The 17,682-nt window shown below is 33.7% G+C and overlaps 1 protein-coding gene across 2 annotated transcripts in view; it reads right to left on the reverse strand.

The window, feature by feature from the left end:
* The window catches only part of LOC140162147 (protein kinase C beta type-like), a 163,424-nt gene that overhangs the window by 37,841 nt on the left and 107,901 nt on the right, over nt 1-17,682 (reverse strand). For both annotated transcript variants that reach the window (XM_072185421.1, XM_072185420.1), the window contains exon 2: nt 11,942-11,999. The gene's annotated coding sequence lies outside the window, so the exon portion shown is untranslated. The remainder of the gene's footprint in view (nt 1-11,941; nt 12,000-17,682) is intronic.

Consider the following 17,682-nt stretch of genomic DNA (forward strand, 5'->3'; position numbering starts at 1 on the left):
CAACATTGAAATTTAACTACGATTTTGATACATGTCTGAAAGATACATAACCGGCAATACGCGAAAATATACTTCAGATGCAATGCAGAAGAAATGCTGGTATTTTGGTGATAACGATTTGCTCCGCTGCATTGAAAGAACTAGAAATCAACGCTCTATATTCTGTTCCCTAATTCGGAACCCAAAATACCCTCAAATCTCTTCCCAAAACACTTAGAATCCAGTAACAGTGATAACAACATAATGGCTCTTTCAAGAAATTCTTAAAAACACAATTGTTTTGATTTTGGTTTGTTCATTGCGAATTTATCTTCATTTATTTATTTATTTATTTATTTATACTTTTTTTAAGCAGGGTAATCCCATCAATGAAAACACTGATCTTCCTGGGGGCCCTGCAAATCTTTGCTTATGCTATTTTGGTAAACGCAATGTTGCTTTGGCGAATTGCGTTCTGAGAAACGTTTTTGTTTTGTATGTAGGTGTGGGTGTATGTATGGATGTATGAAGTCCCATTCAATCATTATGTCATTTAATTGTACAATTCAACTTGAAAACCATTCTCCAATATTTAAGACGAACTTATACAAGTATTGCTCAAAATCAATTTTAGCTCAACAGCATCTTAAGACGTTCCGTTTTGATAATGTATACAATTAGAAATCCACTTTAGATATCCTTTATACATGTATAATATTTTAGAATTAGTTTACATTTTGTTTTTCAGTTATCATACCTGGGCACCAAATAGTACGTCTCTGCGATACTCAAATTGTTAGATTTAAAACGTGGTTCTTAACTCTTAGATTACACCACACATTACGGGCGTAAGAATTCTATGAGAACATTGCCGCGTGATTACAGTTTATGGCTGCTAGTTTAAATAGGCCTATATAAATTATTTAAAAAGGCAAATGACTGTTTAAAAGGCTGTTGGATTACAAAAGAACAAAGGTTTGGTTGATGACAATAAATGGTAAAGATGACGAAAAATGGTAAAACATTTAAAACTAACATTTAATATCATAGATTATTTTTGAGAGAATTTGCCATGTTATTTGACACTGAGTAGTTTTTGAAATCATCAGAATCCCTGATTGCTTTTACGATGCTGATGACGATGATAGTGAGGATAAATTGATGACGATGACGATGATAATGAGGATAAATTGATGATGGATGATGACGTGACGATCATGATGGTCATGACGACGATGATGATGTTGATAAAATTAGTTTAGTACGCAATACACAAATCAATCGTTAAAATGTAACCCGTCAATAACAAAGTAATTTTTCTGAGGATATCCAAAAACAGGAAAGCCTACTTTATTCTTTGATTTGAAAACAGTATAATGCCCTGCAATGCGAGGACTACTCCGAAGTAGTTTGTATATTTTATAATCATTCCCTGTCTCGGCTTTTATCCGTGAATAAAGTAAATTTGATGCTTAAAAGTGGAACAGGTCTCCACTTGTTACGCTTTTACAAGGACATAGTAAAATAAGAATCAACCCAACATGCTATTGTCTGATTGTCGTTCGTCAAGGCAACATACGTAATTGTTCCTTTTCAATTCCAAGTAATGTATAAACTTTCTGTAAGTTCAAGTGACAAGCAAATACGTTTGTCAAGACGGTCGTATTCTTTGTTTGATGCGTTCTTAAGTATGTCTCCTATATCCAAACAGCTAACAGGCATTCACAATACAAACGGAATGAAACTTGCTCAATGCTCATACAATCTAACAACCTGTATCTTAAAACGTTACGTTACAAATGATGGTTTGTCCTAAATTTCAGCGCATCTTTTAAACGATTCCAAACGACTCAGGGTGATTGCGTCATTCCATCGTTGTTAGATTTGGCTAGATTTGGCATGGTTAGGGTAAATATTTGGTACATGGAAATGATATTCTGTGAAACATTTCCGAAAACGTGTACAAAACACACTTAATTTCTTTTTCTTTTCTTTTTTCTATTTTTTTTTGTCTGTTTTGACCGGCCTTTCGGCCATCGACTCCATGGTTCTTTAATGGTATTTTGATGTAATGATACTTTAGTGCGTATTATGTTATTTTTATGTGAATTGTGGAAATAAATAAATGAATGAATGCTTAGGGTGTGGGTAAGATATGGGGTGTGGGGTGATGTTCAGTAAACCAGGGTGCAAACGATATTCTTACGTTATCCAAAATATTATGTGAAAACAGTTATAAACAGTTCATATACTATTAAAAATAAGGAATATATATAAAACCCCAGCAATATTGGTTTACATTATACACACAAAATTCTGTACCAGCATAGCGTTGTTACCATTAAACTTTATCTATATTCATAATAAGATTATCTTTCAAAGCAAGGGGGGGATAAAATTTCTCTTCGGCCGCATATTAACTTATACAACAAGTAGAAACAGATCGAAAACCATGAATAAAATAATCGAATTATTGCGCATTGCAACTACTATAGCAAACTTGGCTACGTCCTGTTTTAATTTGACACATATATCAATGAGTTTACATTCACTTTACAGAATGCTGTGGGGGAAACCTGAAATAGGTCACCAGTATGTCCACTCATGCTGATGAGTGTAAACAAGCTCCATAATCTCGGAACCTGTGAATATCTTTAGAACCGTAAGTAGGTTTATATTGGTTACTAAATCGAAATTATTGATGAGCGTAAATTTATATACGGTACAATTTGTAAACTGCAGGCCCGACCGCCGGATCACAAAGGTAACAACATGAAAAGTTGAGGAAAATACGCGGATGACTACATGTATATTGTGGTTCACCTCAAGTTCGGTAGTGAAGTCAATGCTTTTTCGTGGTTGCGCCGCAAGGGGATTTGCCATTTGGTCTAATGCCATTTGGTCTAATATCCATTTCGTCTACATCCATTTCGTATAAACCCATTTGGTCTATATCCACTACGTCCAATAATCATTTGGTCCTTTAACCATTTGGTCCGATAACCATTTGGTCCGATAACATTTAGTCTAATAACCAATATGTCTAAAACCATTTAGTCTAACAACCATTAAGTCTAATACCCATTTGGTCTATAACCAATAGGTCTAATAGTCATTTGGTCTAATACTCATTTGGTCTACAAACCATTTAGTCTTACAAGCATTTAGTTTATTAATAAATAGACAAAATGGTATTAGACTAACTGGTTATTAGACCATACGAGTATTAGACCTAACGGTTATTAGACCAAATGGGTATCAGACCAAATGGTTATTAGACTATATGGTTAGTAGACATACCGGTTATTAGACCAAACAATATTAGACTAAATGGACATTAGACTATATGATTATTAAACTAAGTGGTAATTAGCCTTTCTGGTAATAGACCAATTGAATATAGAGTAAACGGGAATTAGACGAAATGGTATTAGACCAAATGTCAATAGACCCGCCGCAAGCGTGCGGACAAACTACACTTGTACGCGTGCATGTACGCTCTGCGCGTTTAACTTTACCCGCATCGAAACACGCAACTACGTCACTACCCAACTTGAGGCGAACACAGTATAGTGTGGTTACATATATTGTATCATCACATTTAGCATATGCTAATCTAGCGTTGTTAGTTACTAAAAGTTGCCCTTTTTGCTACTATTTAATATTTAAAAAATATGTAAATAAGCTACTTTTAAGTAGCTTATTTACATTTTTTTTAAATAATACACAAGATGAACAATACTTGGCCAAACACTACATACCATGCATGTTTGATGTATATTGGTCGTTGTTTTCTACGAAAAGTTATACCTTTCTGCTATTATCATATAAAAATATGCAAATGAACTACTTAATGTGCGCATCTGATAACAACACACAGCATGAGCATTGCAGAAAGCTGGATCTTGGTCAGCGATCCAGTTACCACGATAGGAATTGCTTTATTCCGTGTGTGGTGGTAACTGAATCGCTGACCAAGATTCTGCTCGCTGCGTGAGCATTACTCTCAACACCACCCCTACATATAAAGACTGATGAAAATTGGTCATTGCGTTAGAAAGGTAATTTTAACTTGTGTCAGGAGGTAAAAGATGATGCCAATCGCATGTGAAAATTATTATGAGTCAAATTTTGACAGTGGATGAGTAACTCAATGAGAAAGTGAGTCTGAAAGTCGACAAGAGTTTTGGGTAAGTTAATAGAGCGAGTAGGTAGTAAGTCATTACTTAATCTCACTAGATCCCAAAACATTTTTTGTATATTTCAAAATGGTAAGAAAGCAAGTTATACGGGTAAGCGGCACATTCAATTTTATTCTGTGAGGAAATTTTCTAAGTCTACACTGTTTGGTCTGCGGTGCGATAAACTATATAAATGTCGTATCATTTGACCATACCTAATCAATAGTATCGCCCGTGCTTGTATGTAATACAGAAACCAGAAACCTTTCGGAAAATATTACCTTACTTTAACCAATTTGACACCAAAATTAGAACCTTTTGACGCAAAATCTTCCGAGACTTGAAGAAGTATAATTTAATCAGTACGATGTAATGTATATAGGAAAGCGAACGACTTATATAGGCTATGTTACAATTCAAAGACGGAAAGAGCGGGAGGGAAGTAAAAAAAGGCGGGGAAAAAAGGCGAGAAAGATTAATATAACGGATATGAGACGGATAATCTTTGTATTACTAAAATGTTATTTTTATTTTAGGTTTCTGATATGACGCCTTAACACGTCAATTCTCGCTATGAAGATATTTATTTCGGAGCAATTTCTCAAATGAGATCGTAAGTTCACAAACTTAATTTATTTAATTTTAAATACAACTTCCGTTACTTTCCTTAGCTCCTTTTATAACAAAGCTCTGATTTCATATGAGACCTCGCAAAAATGAAAGCCCTAGTTTCATCCAACTTGTCAACACAACTGCTAGAAATTGTGTTGAACCTGTCACTCAAAATGGTACCAGTTTACCGTTTTAATTAGATAGAAAGTGCAATTCAATTGTATGTTTAAAGAACAATTTGGATTGTGTACAATGCAACTTCTTACTCGAGATATCCCGTTTGGTTTTAATATTGATTTTGTAATAGTAGACCAAAGACTATTAATTCTTTCGAAAAGAAGAATCTAAAATAATCATGTTCAGGAGAAAGTGTAATATTTGTTATCATCTCACGTGTATGCCAGGGTTGCCTGATATATCCTCTATCTAAGAGAACTCTTTTCTTTTCTATCATAATCATGTTTAGCAAAAAGTGTAATTTACACTAGATTTGTTATCATGTCACGTGTATGCCATTAAATACAGACTTGCCTGATTTGTCCTCTATCTATGAGTACTCTTTTCATTTCGCATATCGACTGCCTAGGGTATAAAAAGATTAACTGATATTTTCAATTCATTCACTTGTACACTATGAGCATTGTAATACTCAAAGTCACGAGTATCCGACATGCCTGTACGCAATGTTTAATCAGACTTTATACGTACTGCGATCAGAGTAACAGTTCTGCATTTCTAAAATGTCCAACGGCACTACAATTTCTGAAATGTCCAAATGACATTTCCTTTACACACAAAGCTGTACAATGCAATGCATAGTCCTGTGAACATTAAGTGACTGATTTGAAAAGCACTTAACCTTTATATGCTCCAAACTGTCGATATTGTTTCAATATGGGAGAGATCCAAAGTTCTAGCATTGAATTTAGCAGTCGAGATATATCAATAATGGATTTAGGTTGTTGTATCTACTGGAAAGTAGACGGATCCAAATGTTATTCAAACAAAATAAAGTTAGACCCCTGCCTATATTTGTCTAAATAGAAATATATCGGAGGGTGACAAAACGTCACAATATGTGAGGACATAATATTCTTTGTCTTTAATATGAGTATATGACAAATATTTTAATTTAATATTCAAAGATATAATAATACATTTATCTGAAAAAATATACGTATTGAGAACAAAGAATATTTCATAATTTTCTGTTTTCTTAAGTTAATAAAGTGTACAATCCATTCACACTGTACACTGTTTCATGTTCAATGTACAGCTGTAAACCGAACCACAAATTCGAATACATTATAAACTAGTCATCGAAGTGCGTAAATGATAGTTTGATTAGTTATCAAAAACGGACAAGACAATTAAGAAAACCGTAACTCTATTCAGAAATATAGCGATTATTTTCCCGCCAACTTCCCTACGGATAAATCTGAGTATTCTGTCCATTGTAGCATGTCACTATGGGAGTTGACAGGCAGCAATATTTATATCCGGGGTCAATGACATCGTGGTCTGAAGAAGATTAACAAACGCCCACCTTAACTAAATTATGACCCGTCCCCATAAAATCAGGAAAATGCCAACATTTAGTCTTTTGATTTGATATACAGATGTTGTCCCATGCAAACTTTTGGAGAAATTGTAAAATTTGTAGAGGGTAATTTGGAAATTAGTGTAAAATGCAGTGCTGAGAAATATAACAATAAATTAGCTTAAATTAGACATCACTTCGTGAGAATAATTAAAGTTAACATGCAATTATTGATTAAAACAATCCTCCTTTTTCGATGCTTTGTTCTTTTGCAAAGACCAAACCGCTAAAACAATTACTATTGGTGTTTAGAAACAACTGAATCTTTGAAATGAAATGGCTTTATCTCAATTATATTCCGGGTTTTGCGGGAATCGGTCACAAAATATGATGGACATTTCTCATTATCGTAAATCTTCTAAAATATCAAATTCTGTTCTAATGTCTATTTAAGATAACGATGGATTTCATCGTCTATGTCGTTAGGATTTAGTAGTCGTGATATATAAATAATGGATTTAGGTTGTTGTATCAAACTAATAGCGTAGTTTTTCTAAAGTTGAGTTAAATTGAAAGTCAAGATTATTTGTCGTGAATAAATACTATGAATTAGGATTACGCGATTTATAACGATAGGTTGTGTAATGAAATACCTCATTCGGTCTATTGCCATTTGGTCTAATACCATTTCGTCTAATTTCCGTTTAGTCTATATTCAATTGGTCTATTACCAGAAAGGCTAATTGCCACTTAGTCTAATAATCATTTAGTCTAATGTCCATTTAGTCTAATATCGTTTGGTCTAATAACCGATATGTCTACTAACCATATAGTCTAATAACCATTTGGTCTAATATTTCTTTGATAACCATTTGGTCTAATAACCATTTGGTCTAATAACCGTTAGGTCTAATACTCGTATGGTCTAATATCCAGTAAGTCTAATACCATTTCGTCTATTTATTAATAAACTAAATGCTTGTAAGACTAAATGGTGTGTAGACCAAATGGGTATTAGACCAAATGGCTATTAGACCTATTGGTGATAGACCAAATGAGTATTAGACTAAATGGTTGTTAGACTAAATGGTTTTAGACTTATTGGTTATTAGACTAAATGGTTATCGGACCAAATGGTTATCGGACCAAATGATTATCGGACCAAATGATTATTGGACATAGTGGATATAGACCTAATGGGTTTAGACGAAATGGATGTAGATGAAATGGATTTTAGACCAAATGGTATTAGACCAAACGGCAAATCCCCCCTCATTCTTATCATGCTTATTTAAAAATTAATTTGCATTATAACGGTATTACGTGTATGATGTAGAACGGGGAAGATTTTGCAACCCATATTAGCTATGATAAAACAGTTTGCTGCAACAATGGAACAGAAGACACAATGGACATTTGAAATAATAACACCTCTTGCATGTGTCACTAATCTTATGAACATATTTTATTGTCTAAGCTGTTGGTCCTATCTCCTTAATTGTATAATTTCTTCGCTCTAGGTCGTTTTATACTAATTTAGAAAACAAACAAATAAAGGAGAGGAGATAATAATTATCAATAAAAAGTTTTTTAATATTTCTACATGTCTATGTTTTCATTTACTTGCCTAATTCTTTCCTTCGATTTTCGATATAAGTCTGCTTTTAATAGCTTGCTAACCATCGTAACATCGATTTTGTATTTATTGGGGTATGGTGACATTTAAATTGAACTTAAATGATTTAGTTGAGTTTTTAATGCTGATATTTATGTTGTTGCTGTCGGCATGCGCGTAATAACTAACCCTCACTGTTTACTGAAATGTTAAGATTTACTTCATCTAAAATGTTTAATATTCAGACAACTGTGCCTAAAACAATACTGCAGGTGGTTTGGTAAATCTCAAGACCACCTGATGATGTTCCGTCCTTATTACTATATATGTACAATTAGACATTTAAACTTTAAATTGTCTATAAAACCAATAAATTTAAACAAATCTAATCAGATGAAATACATTTTGTTTTTCATTCACCATACGTGGGCAGCAGTTTGTGGAATATGGTTGTATATGCTGGTTGTGATATATAAATAGAAAGCATGTTTTTCTTGAAAATAATGTTTCGTGTTCGATTGGTAGATAGTATATCAAGATTATGACATGTTGCCCGAGGCAAATTACTGCTTAAAAGGCTGTTTGATTACAAAATATAAAATACTTTATAGCGCGTTGTAACTGTTCTGAAAAGGCGCTTTATAAATGTGTAGTATGTAGTATATACTATGTATGACAGCGATAACAATGGTAACGTTTTGATAAACAGGATACGATAAATAGGAAAGAGAAAAAGATGAAAGGAAGAAGGAGCGGATGATGAGAAGAAGAAGGTGACGATGAAGGATCAGGAGAGAAAGCAAATGATGATGACCTTTAAAACTAAAAAATATTTTTGACAGGATTTACAAAACTGGAAAGTCTTTTGAAAGCAAAGATGATAATTATGACGATGATGCCAATGACAATCACAAAAATGATTATAATGATGAAGATGATGACGACAGCGATGATTAACTTCGACGATAATGATGGGAATCATATTAACTTAATACACAAATCTATTACTTAGAATCAGACTAATTTACAGAAAGTTTACTTTCTTATTTTATTTAAAAACAACACAGTATAATGTCCCATAATGCGAGGATAATTCAACAGTCCTAAAATTATTTATTACTCTATAATATTATTCCCTGTGTCGGCTTTTATCAGTGCACACAGCAAATTTGGTCTATAAAAGTGGAATTTTGTATAACAGGTATCCGCTTGTTACGCTTTTAGGATTACAACGTCAATCTAATTTGTCCTATAATTTTGTCTGACTTGTCCTTCCGTGCAAAAGTAGCACAAATGATGAGATCGTTTCTTTTCAATTGTAGGCAGTGTGTAAATTTTCCGTAAATGCAAGTAACAAGAAAATAAGATTTGTTGCGTTCTGAAGTATATCTCCAAAGTCTAAACAGCTTATAAGCATTCACAATGGGCTATTCCATTTAAAATCCACACTACCCCTGTGGAAGATTTAGCTAAAGTCGTCCACATAAGTTTTCAATAGAATTGGGTAACATCCGTTTGAAATACTCACTCCAGTTGTGTAAGATATAGGTATAGCCATAATACATGGGGAGTATGAGTTTCAATATGATTAACCTTGGCCAATTACATTTGAAAAACATATTCCCCCTGTGGAAGATATTACAACTGGAATAGCCCAATACAATTAAACGGAATTGCAACTTGCTCGTAACAAAAAAGCGCAGTGATTTATAGTGCGCTAAGCACAGTCACAACGCCTAGACGTTGATCTACAAGCCTCAGTGCACTTTACAGCACAACTTAACAATTTAATCTGCGCTTTTAATCTAAAAAAACTACGTTATCAATGTATGTCAGTCCTATAATTGTAACGCATATTTAACACTATTTATCACATAAATTATAATTTGTTTACATCTTTGAACACCGTTCCACATCCTCGTTTTGAGCGCAAACAATTGGACGTCTATTGGGAGTAAACTGTCTGGATTTTCTATTTATTTAATAACAAATGATGCGATCTGATGCAAAACCCGTTTGATACAGTATCTGAGCAGAAATAGGTTAAGTTGTTATTGTCATGGACTGTCCAAATAAACCCGGGTATCTTTTAACCTAAAACATTTATTCTTTAGTGAATTTATTGTGTGTATTTCCTGCAATTGATGCCGCGAAATTGTTACAATATTACAGTCGTAAACTTGTTTACGTTTTATGAAAGAGCAGACTGTATTACATTAAAGTAACCTCTTGATTTTATAGTTTGAGATAATGCTCACGCCTAACGTCTTCATCAATTTGATCAGCAGACAAGAGAACAGGAGTTGCAGTGGTTTGGAACCCTTTCAAACTGGCCTGCTATTTGTTTCAAATTTCTCGAATATTCTAAAATAGTTTTTCTCTAACTGCCTAATCATTCCAGTCTTGTTTAATTTTTCAGTTAAATCCGGTCTCATTTTGTTCTGTTCTGTTCAGATACTTCCCAGCGCTTCATACGAAACAAGGCGAGAAGGAATTATGCGCAGTACATTAGAAGATTTAATTGTTTTGGGCGATGTTCTGGTAATATCTGAGGACTTCTTTCTGGAATATTTTGTTTTTCTTATGTTTACTATTCTGTGAGGAAGCTGGTTCAAGTCTTTGGCGGTATTAGGAAAATATGAGTACACCCAACATAGTGGAGGATATGTCAGTTCAAATATCTATGGCCTTACAGATATTCTCTAAAGTTGTAAACTTGAATGATGGTTATTGACAGAGCTATACCATCACTATAAACAATGTAAAGGCAGGATAGATAGAAGACTTTCTTCCTCATACTTGTTAAGAGTGCACATGTAGAAATAATGCAATACAAATTACAATTGCCATATCATAAATGAAAATACTCGTTAGTAAAATCAATGCAACATGTTTTTTTCTGGCAATTAAAGAACAAATCTTCTTCTTATTCAATAGCAATGCATAAATGTGTTTTGTTTTCATTAAATTGTGCATCATTTTGGCTGGCACGAACTACCATCTATAAACCCAATGATGCACGTCCAATCGATAGACACTTCTAATACGCCAATGATTGAACGCTACACACAGTATATGATCATAATCAGTGTATTTTTTAACACAAAACCCTTCTTAAAATAACTGACCGGAATCACTAATAATGCTAAACGTTGAGATATGCATAACTGTCTAAATTACAATAATGGTGAATTTCAACTGAATTGTGCTCTTATTCGCTGTAGTGTAGAGGCAGTGATGTAACAGTATAAATTACCATAGCAATGGGTCAAAATAATGTTTGAATGTATTGCCCTGCACTAGGCATACGCTGTACATCTATATCGCACCATCCATTATCACAGAATAGGCATAAAGACCTGGATGGTAATTCTATAACAATTTCAAATTATGCTGAGTCCACGTACGTTTCACATGGAATGCAATTTGAATGCATTGGATTCACAAACTCATACCCTTAAACACGAGGTCATTTGCGAGTTATCACTGTTGAATGTAGGTCACTAAATTGTGCCATTGGAGATGCGATCATTTTGGTTAAACGTGAAAGTGTTTACAATTATGAGATAAAGAAATCTGGACTGATTTCTACACTCAAAAATATTTTTAAAAGAATAGTAATAGGCAGTGAAACGCGTTTGAATAGTAATAGGCAGTGAAACGCGTTTCATATTAAAATATATGTTTGTGAAATGAAGCAGAATGAAATTCATGTGCAAACATAAAGCTCTATAATCTATTCTCAAAATTCCAAAGTCAAAATTAGGCAAATTGATACTAAACTGTGAATTTACGGTCAATTTGAGCGAAATGTATGTCAGAATGCAGATCAGTCTAGTACCACAAAAATTGTGTTAAAACGTCGATATTTCTGTACTTGTTCCCCCATGTATGTAAAGTGTATGTTACATTGTACTGGAATATACAATGTAAAATGAATGTTAATATTACAAACAAAACGTCAAACTATTATAATGGATTATACATGTAAACTCCTAGTATATAAGACCCTACCTGGCAGTATTAAGCAAGCTCTATATCGGTATGATGTTTGGTACAAGCTTACCAACACCTGTGCAGAAAAGAGAGAAAGAGTAGCTTATGAGAACATAAGACATAACATCCACAGCTCAATGTATATATCCCACCTTACTGACAGCTGTTTGGTACCATATTAAGTACAGCGCAAACGTGTAAATTACTGTCTGTAGTGAAAAGGATCTTCGTCTTTTTTCCCAAAAAGCGAAAGAAATATAGGATTTTATCTTAAAAATCCGGGAGTGCTGTGCGTCCAATCAGCGAGTGAGAGCTTACTGCACGGGTATAGTATCTTTGCCATCGGGCATTGTGTATCGTTTGAACTAGGGAGTAGTACATCTTTTTAAAGGTGAGTACAACAATAGTATATCTGGGTATGATGTTATACGAAACTTAGAAGCTGCCATGTGAATATTTCCAATCTCAGAGGACACTAAATCGTGAACCTCAATATCCATGTGTACCATCATATAGAATTAAATTTCCATATTGGGTACCAAACTCATCCTCTACAACAAAATGCCAACCTTTTTTTACTTGATCAATGTAATTCAGTGAACCATGTCATAGAAAGTGAGAATGCTACGAAGATTTCACTGATTGATGTCTGTTGATATTTTAGTTTGTATATCATTAGGAATTCCATCTAATCATGTGGGCGGTTAAGCCTTATTATTTTTAAAAAATAACCTTATTTTGGAAAATATTTGTACAACATTGAAATATAACAAAGATTTTGATACATATCTGAGAGAGTTACATTCGGCAATACGCGAAAATGTACTTCAAATGTAATGCAGAAGATCTACCGGTATTTTAGTGATAACGATTTGTTCCACTGCATTGGAAGAACTAGAGATCCACACTATATACTCTGTTCCCTATTTCGGAATCCAATGTCCTCAAACCTCTTCCCAAAACACTTAGAATCCAGTAACATGTATACGATGTATGTTACACTGTTAATACATGTAACATAATGGCTCTTTCACGAAAATCTTAAAAACACACTTGTTTTGATTTTGGCTTGTTCATCGCTTATGTATTTTTGCTTATGTTATTTTTGTTGGCGTATTGCGTTCTAAGAAACGTTTGTCTTGTATGTAGGGGTGGGGGTGGGTGGGGGTGTGTATGGATGTATGAAGTTGCATTCAATCATTTTGTCATTTAATTGTACATACAAGTATGGCTTAAAATCAATTTGATCTATGTCTCAACACCATCTTAAGACGTTCCGTCTTTATTTAATGTATACAAATAGAAACATACTTCAAATTTTCTTTATACATGTATAATATTTTAGAATTAGTTAACATTGTGTTTTTCAGTTATCATACCTGGGCAGCAAGTAGTACGTCTCTGTGATACTCAAATTGCTAGATTTAAAACTAACACGTGGTTCTTAACTCTTAGATTACACACACATTACGGGCGTAAGAATTCTATGAGAATATTGCCGCGTGATTACAGTTTATGGCTGCTGGTTTAAATATATAAATTTAAAAAGGCAAATTACTGTTCAAAAGCATGTTTGATTACAAAAGAACAAAGATTTGGTTAATGACAATAAATGGTTAAGATGACGAGAAATGGTAAAACATTTAAAACTAACATTTAATATCATAGATTATTTTTGAGAGAATTTGCCATGTTTTTTTTAAATCTTTTGACAGCCATAGTGTTACTGTTTATGATTTATTAACAAATTTCAGTTCACAAAACAAAAGATGGCTGATTTTGTGATAAATATGTTTTTTTAAACACCAAAAAGGACAAAACAAAACGAACACAAACACCACAAAACAACAAAGACACAGACAAAAGGACAAGTTTCCCACGTTATTTTCATCAGGTGTAGAGTGAGAAAAAAAAAGGTTTAAAAAAGAGGAAATGAAAATAAAAACAGATTGGCAGGCAAAATGACCTTAATCCTCATTAAGGTCAAATGTAAATTTCTTAAAATGTTTACCCAATTTACCTTTACCTTCAGCAATCCTATATTCTGTATTAGTTTCAATCTCAAAAAATTCCTAAAAGCTTGGAAATTGGGAGAAGTCTTTTGAAATTTACATCTATGAATATAAAACTTATTTGACACTGAGTAGTTTTTGAAAGCATCAGAAACCCTGATTGATTTTACGATGCTGATGACGATGATAGTGATGATAAATTGATGACGATGACGATGATAATGAGGATAAATTGATGACGATGACGACGATAATGAGGATAAATTGATGACGATGACGATCATGATGGTCATGACGACGATGATGATGTTGATAAAATTAGTTTAGTACGCAATACACAAATCAATCGTTAAAATGTAACCCGTCAATAACAAAGTAATTTTTCTGAGGATATCCAAAAACAGGAAAGCCTACTTTATTCTTTGATTTGAAAACAGTATAATGCCCCGCAATGCGAGGACTACTCCGAAGTAGTTTGTATATTTTATAATCATTCCCTGTCTCGGCTTTTATCCGTGAATAAAGTAAATTTGATGCTTAAAAGTGGAACAGGTCTCCACTTGTTACGCTTTTACAAGGACATAGTAAAATAAGAATCAACCCAACATGCTATTGTCTGATTGTCGTTCGTCAAGGCAACATACGTAATTGTTCCTTTTCAATTCCAAGTAATGTATAAACTTTCTGTAAGTTCAAGTGACAAGCAAATACGTTTGTCAAGACGGCCGTATTCTTTGTTTGATGCGTTCTTAAGTATGTCTCCTATATCCAAACAGCTAACAGGCATTCACAATACAAACGGAATGAAACTTGCTCGATGCTCATACAATCTAACAACCTGTATCTTAAAACGTTACGTTACAAATGATGGTTTGTCCTAAATTTCAGCGCATCTTTTAAACGATTCCAAACGACTCGGGGTGATTGCGTCATTCCATCGTTGTTAGATTTGGCTAGATTTGGCATGGTTAGGGTAAATATTTGGTACATGGAAATGATATTCTGTGAAACATTTCCGAAAACGTGTACAAAACACACTTAATTTCTTTTTCTTTCCTTTTTTCTATTTTTTTTTGTCTGTTTTGACCGGCCTTTCGGCCATCGACTCCATGGTTCTTTAATGGTATTTTGATGTAATGATACTTTAGTGCGTATTATGTTATTTTTATGTGAATTGTGGAAATAAATAAATGAATGAATGCTTAGGGTGTGGGTAAGATATGGGGGTGTGGGGGTGATGTTCAGTAAACCAGGGTGCAAACGATATTCTTACGTTATCCAAAATATTATGTGAAAACAGTTATAAACAGTTCATATACTATTAAAAATAAGGAATATATATAAAACCCCAGCAATATTGGTTTACATTATACACACAAAATTCTGTACCAGCATAGCGTTGTTACCATTAAACTTTATCTATATTCATAATAAGATTATCTTTCAAAGCAAGGGGGGGATAAAATTTCTCTTCGGCCGCATATTAACTTATACAACAAGTAGAAACAGATCGAAAACCATGAATAAAATAATCGAATTATTGCGCATTGCAACTACTATAGCAAACTTGGCTACGTCCTGTTTTAATTTGACACATACAGGGTGTCCCAGAAAAAATTACCGAGTGAATAAAATTGAACGTAAGTCGAAGAATAGACATCAGAATAAGAAAATTAAAATGTAGTGCATAGCCTATTTTATTGTGCATACCATACAAAAATTGTATTTGATTCGGTTGACTGGTTGCGAAGAAATTAACGATTACATTATGTGCGCATCAATGCAGTTCATTCCAAGTTTGATCAACAGGTGCTTTTTTCATACTCGCTCACCACTTCCTAAAGTTTGTGTATCTCTTTACATTTAGTCCACATTATCTATTTTATAATCCGACGGTGTTATGTTATTCATGCATTCACATGAAGATGAATAACAGTTTGTCCGAAACAAAATTGGAAAATTACAATTGGAAGCTTTCCCACTTTAATTCTTTAGGTTGTGCAAATATGTTAAATTTTAACTTTCCAAAAACATTTTAGCCAAGATTGACAATGATCAAGTGCTTACCGATTTATGTGTGATTTTGATACCATGCAACATTAATGTTGAAGTTTTAAGCGATTTAAACTTTGCATTACAATTTCTTGGAAATATTTATGTGTGAAAATTTTTAAAGGCAGCTGGAATTCTCTATGCAATAATTCTTTATGTAACATTTATATCAACATTAACGAAAAAAGATATTTACAAGTACCGAGCATCATATAATACATGCAAGCTTTAATTTTTAATATCGTGCAGGTTTTCAAATTTGAACAAAACCTATATGACATGTTTTGCAAGATTTTTTTTAAAGAACGAAAATGATTTCACCGAACAAACCATGCAGCCCATTGACTAGTGCACATCGTGTTGAATTATCTTTATTTCAAACTTGGAATGAAGTGAATTGACGCATACGTTATGTAATCGCTCATTTCTTCGCAATCAGTCAACCGATTCCAGTAAAATAAAGGTATAAGATGCAGAATAAGATGGGCTACACGCTGATTTTTAGATATTGGGATTCTGATGTCTATTTCTCGACTTACGTCCAAATTCATTCGCCCGGTATTTTTTTCGGGGACACCCTGTATATCAATGAGTTTACATTCACTTTACAGAATGCTGTGGGGGAAACCTGAAATAGGTCACCAGTATGTCCACTCATTCTGATGAGTGTAAACAAGCTCCATAATCTCGGAACCTGTGAATATCTTTAGAACCGTAAGTAGGTTTATATTGGTTACTAAATCGAAATTATTGATGAGCGTAAATTTATATACGGTACAATTTGTAAACTGCAGGCCCGACCGCCGGATCACAAAGGTAACAACATGAAAAGTTGAGGAAAATACGCGGATGACTACATGTATATTGTGGTTCACCTCAAGTTCGGTAGTGAAGTCAATGCTTTTTCGTGGTTGCGCCGCAAGGGGATTTGCCATTTGGTCTAATGCCATTTGGTCTAATATCCATTTCGTCTACATCCATTTCGTATAAACCCATTTGGTCTATATCCACTACGTCCAATAATCATTTGGTCCTTTAACCATTTGGTCCGATAACCATTTGGTCCGATAACATTTAGTCTAATAACCAATATGTCTAAAACCATTTAGTCTAACAACCATTAAGTCTAATACCCATTTGGTCTATAACCAATAGGTCTAATAGTCATTTGGTCTAATACTCATTTGGTCTACAAACCATTTAGTCTTACAAGCATTTAGTTTATTAATAAATAGACAAAATGGTATTAGACTAACTGGTTATTAGACCATACGAGTATTAGAATTAACGGCTATTAGAACAAATGGGTATTAGACCAAATGGTTATTAAAGAAATATTAGACCAAATGGTTATTAGACTATATGGTTAGTAGACATACCGGTTATTAGACCAAACAATATTAGACTAAATGGACATTAGACTATATGATTATTAAACTAAGTGGTAATTAGCCTTTCTGGTAATAGACCAATTGAATATAGAGTAAACGGAATTAGACGAAATGGTATTAGACCAAATGTCAATAGACCCGCCGCAAGCGTGCGGACAAACTACACTTGTACGCGTGCATGTACGCTCTGCGCGTTTAACTTTACCCGCATCGAAATACGCAACTACGTCACTACCCAACTTGAGGCGAACACAGTATAGTGTGGTTACATATATTGTATCATCACATTTAGCATATGCTAATC

Source organism: Amphiura filiformis, chromosome 10 (genome assembly GCF_039555335.1).
Source record: "Amphiura filiformis chromosome 10, Afil_fr2py, whole genome shotgun sequence".
In the NCBI taxonomy this organism is placed as follows: Eukaryota; Metazoa; Echinodermata; class Ophiuroidea; order Amphilepidida; family Amphiuridae; genus Amphiura; species Amphiura filiformis.